Raw genomic sequence first — 5,177 nt, forward strand, 5'->3', positions numbered from 1 at the left:
TTTAATTCCTTTTATTTCAAAAAATCATATCTCTCTCATTTTTTATCCAAACATTATGGGACCAATTGCATCATTTCCCAAATAATTTCTAGTTTCTATTTCTGATTTTTAATATTTTTTATTTTGTCATTTGATATTTTTTGTGAATTTTCTCTTTTCTGGTTATTTTTAATTCATTTTAAATAGTTTTTGATATTCAAAAAATACAAAAATATTTTGCAAACCTTTTTGAATGATGATGGATCTATGAAAAATATTCTCATCAATTTTTGAATTGATTTGAGATTTATTTGAGATTTATTTGAGATTTTAGTTCAATTAGGTTATTTTTATTCATTTTTAATTGATTAAAAATAGTTTCTGACTTTTAAAAATGCTGAAATTTTTTGTCAAACTTTGTTTGACCTTGTTGAGCTTGGGATAAATTACTTGGACCTTCCAAGGTTGATTTGATGTAATTTTGAAGTTTGACCTTTCCATTTATTTTAATTCAAGTTTATTTTAAATATGAAAAAATGCCAAAAATAGTTTATTCGTTTTCTTGACTCCCAATCTTCATCTCACTTCTGTTTTTGATTGTTTGACCTTGACTTTCAATGTTATTGATCAACATATGAGGATTGGTACATTGTATTTTATTTAATGCACTTTAATTTTGTCATTTCCATTTCTCTTATCCATCTTCTCCTTCTTCTACTTCTTCTTCTTCTCGATCAATGAGTTGAAGGTTGATAAGTTAGCATTGGTTAGGGAGATTTAATCTTCCTTGATTCAAATCTAATTCATCTTGATCAATTGATCAAGTGAATGGCTTTGCATTAAGGATAGGTTGTCTTCTAAATCATGCAAAAGGCTTAAACCAATACAAGATCAATTCTCATCTTCTTTTTGGCATGGCATGTTTTTGGGACTTGGTTCACTAATCAAGACTCCTAACTTGTGTTTGTTGCCTACATTATTATTGACCGGCCTCAGATAGTTGACTTCTACATAAGTCCAATTACGATTGCTTAACATAGCGCTAAATTTGCCTTATGGCACACTAACTACTAACACTAACCATTGACAATTAAGATTTACTTTATGCAATTTACTTTTATGGAATTTACTTTTCTTGCACATATTATCCATTTGCTTTTCTCTTTGCTCACTTGAGCACATGTTTATGTTAATGTCATTTGCCTTTTGCTCACTTGAGCACATAAATGTGTATATATTATTGTGCTTGTGTTTTTGTTTTGATTGTTGTGGACCAAATGCAAAGAAATGGACTTAGTTTCTAGGACTTTCCCTATGCAAAGAAAAGGAGAATTGGACTTAGATTCTAGGACTTTCCTTATTCAAAATTGGAGTAAAAGGATCTTAATGATGAAGATGGATTAGAAGGACCAAATCTCTAAACTCACTCTTGTCCATTCTTGTTTCACTTCATGAAACTTTTGATGTGTGTGCTTTTGTGCTAGGAATTCTATGAGCTCAATTGAAGGACCATTACCATGTTCATCCAAAGTGAAAGATATAAGATACATTGAGGATCTCTTATAAGACTTGTTTGTTTGCTTATGCTTTGCGATTGCTTATTCCAAAGGATGGGAGCTACTTGGATCATCAATATGATCTCAAGAGAGGAACTCCTAGTGTGGTTTCATTTCTTATCCCTCACCTTTTTGTTTTGCTTAGGACTTAGCCTATCTTCTTCTTCCCTCCACTCTAACCCAAGTCAAAACTTTTTGTGCAAACATTTAACCATTGTTTTCAAACATTAGAAACTTAAGCCTTATGCTTTTGACTTTCAAACTTTCTTTTCACAATACTTATTTTGAATTGAATCTTTAAGTCAACTTTGACTATTTTGTACATACTTCTAATTGGTAAATATAACCCATTCAAATTTCTTTTGTGGTTCCAATGGCCACTTTCTTAATCAAATTCTTCATAACCTTTAGCTATTAGGTTTGAGTTATCCTTGAGGTAGATGTAATACTCACCTATATCCTTAGTGATGGACAATGAGTCTTCCATGCTTATTATAGGGTTAACCCCTCACTAGCATGTTGAAGCTATCCTCACATGGTGGATTTGTGGTTTGGTTGAGTTTTCTCCCTTTGATAACAAAAGACCTTAAGGCTTTTGGACCAATCAATTCACCAATTTCTTTTTAGATTTTTACCCCGAAATACGAGGTTTTGATCCTAATCTTTTTATAAGATGGTACGTAGGCAATGGGTTTATCCATCCAAACACAAAAATATAAATAATTTGTATATTCTCTTCTCATCTCTTCAATCATGTTTGCACAAACAAATTTTCACAAAACAACAACCTTGCAACAAGTATGAAAAGGGCTCCCTAGGAGTACCTAGGATGTTTTGGGTGCCTAACACCTTCCCATTGCATAACCAACCCCCTTACCCAGATCTCTGTTCTCTTTTACTAGTTTTTGTTAAAACTATTAGGTTTTTGTTCGCTTTCTAACCATTCCTTTGGATAAATAGAAGTGCCGTGGCGACTCGACTTTGTATGATTTACCTTGGATTTAGTCAATATCTCTAATGGTAACGAATACCCCGCTACACCATTTTCAGAAAAGCAAAAATTAAAAATAAAACATCATAGATGTGGATGAATACAATTGCATTTTATTGATGATAATTGAAATGCCCAACAATGTTCACTTCTCCCTTAGGCATAGGAAAATGATTTTTCTTAAAATGAAAAACAAATTACTTAGATCGGTGAACAATAGTAGGAACATCAACAACAACCCAATTGTTGCAAGTCTGGCCATGTGTCACAAAGTTGGCGCAAGATTTGTCTTCATCATCACTGTCCTCAATCACAACAGTTGAGTGTTGATCATTCCCATGAATGAACCCTCCACTGCAGAAACTCGGTTGCACAACTTCAGCTTTGACGTTGAATGGTCCTGGTTGAAATCCCAATCTGACCCTATTCTTTTTCTCGGCAATCTCTATCATTCGGCCCTACTTATCAATGCTTCCAACCTTAATAACTTTCTAAGCATCCTTCAAAGAAGACATGGGTGCCCCAGTTTTCTTTACTTCATCAGCAATAGACAAGGCTGGGAACGACGTTACAACCTCCTCCTCAACTTCAACATATGAAAAGGATGACAAATGGCTCACTAATAGCGCCTTCTCTCCACCTACAACGACAAGATTGTTGTTCTTCACAAATTTCAACTTTTGGTGCAGAGTAGACGTCACATCTCCAGCTTCATGAATCCATGGCCTTTCCAACAAGCAGCTATAGGCCGGGTGAATATCCATCACTTGAAAAGTAATTTGAAATCACTCTGACCTATCTTAAATGGAAGGTCCACTTCACTAATGACAGTTTTAATGGAACCATCAAACGCTTTAACAATCACGCCATTGTACCTCATATGGGCACCTTGATAAGAAAGTCTGGACATAGTTGACTTCGGAAGTGATTACCTTGAAAATTGGTAATAAAACCACTGATCTTCCAAATTTCTAAATTTAGTTACTTATAGGATCGATCAGATTAATCCTAGGACATGTGCTAATTGTTTCGAAAAAGAGTTTTCGTAATAACGAACACTCTGACAGTACACGTAAAATTAGTGTTTAAAAACTAATAAAAAGGCTAATATGAATTAGAGAAATTGTAAAGGACTTGTGGCAATAACAAACTGACAAAAGTAAATGTTGAAAGCAAGGAAATCTTAAGACTGTAAATGACAAAGTAAAAGAAAAGTGTTTGGAATGAAGAATTAGAGAAGTGTATTTATGGAAGAAAAAGGCTCTCCTGGTTAGCCACTTGTCTTCCTTCTCATATATAGATGTTGAACATGAAGTTGGAACCCCTTTCCAAGCTTTATCTATAGCTGAGCCTATTGAGAAGAGAACTCCTTCATTTGCTTCCTACTAAGATGCAAAGTTGGCCATTGAGTGTGGTGCAACTGCTGGTCTGGGAAAAATGATTGAGCTAAAAGACAATAAGTCTCGGGCCGGCATAGGATTTTCTTCTAGAGTTTTCAAAGAGCAATGGTTGTTCAAGAGTGGAGGTTTCATCCACACTGGTCAGGATGAAGAAGCTGTTGCTGTCTTGGAAGAAGATACGGAGGATTCTGGCAATTTCATCATCCCTGGAGGGGTCTGCAACAATTGGGTCGCTGTGGATATTCCTACAGTTATCCACAAGTCAACGTAATGATCACTCTGTTTAAAAACCCTTCTCCCAAGCCAAAGGGATGAGTGATGACATTGTTGGCGACATAAATACAATGATATTTTCATTCAATAAATTCATGTTAAATGTTTGTTTTTCCAATCATTTTCCCTTTTTGCTTTTTGCATGAAATTGGTGATCACATAAAACCCTAAAAAATAGAATAAAATCAGTCTTTTCATCTGCATAAAATGATTTGCCTTGTTTAATTTCTAAAAGCTTTTCATATCCAAAATCATTATGCAGGTTGATCAAACCTATTGAACATAATGATCCAACACCATCTCCCAATTTTGAGTTCCCTGTATTTGAAGAGGAAGAAGATGATGTTGAAGAGATTCCTAACGAGATTACCCGTCTACTTGAGCGTGAAGAGAAGATCATTCAGCCGCATCTTGAGAATCTGGAAACAATCAACTTGGGGTCTGAGGATTGTGTTCGTGAAGTGAAGATTAGGGCACTCCTTGAAGAATCTGTTAAGAAGGGGTTGATTGAATTGCTACGAGAATATGTTGACGTCTTTGCCTGGTCATATGAAGACATGCCAGGTCTAGATACTGATATTGTGCAACATTTCCTACCTTTGAAACCTGAGTGCGTGCCTGTGAAGCAGAAGCTCAGAAGAACTCATCCTGATATGGCAGTGAAAATCAAAGAGGAAGTTTAGAAGCAAATTGATGCGGGGTTTTTGGTGACTTCTACATATCCTCAATGGGTGGCCAGTATTGTGCCCGTGCCTAAGAAAGATGGAAAAGTCCGGATGTGTGTGGACTATAGAGACTTGAATAAAGCTAGTCTGAAAGATGATTTTCCTCTACCACACATTGATATAACCAGATCAAGATGGCACCTGAGGATATGGAGAAGACAACATTCATCACACCTTAGGGAACATTCTGTTATCGAGTGATGCCCTTCGGTTTGAAGAACGCCGGAGCCACGTATCAACGAGCTATGACCAC

Source organism: Lathyrus oleraceus, chromosome 6 (genome assembly GCF_024323335.1).
Source record: "Lathyrus oleraceus cultivar Zhongwan6 chromosome 6, CAAS_Psat_ZW6_1.0, whole genome shotgun sequence".
Classification (NCBI taxonomy): domain Eukaryota; kingdom Viridiplantae; phylum Streptophyta; class Magnoliopsida; order Fabales; family Fabaceae; genus Lathyrus; species Lathyrus oleraceus.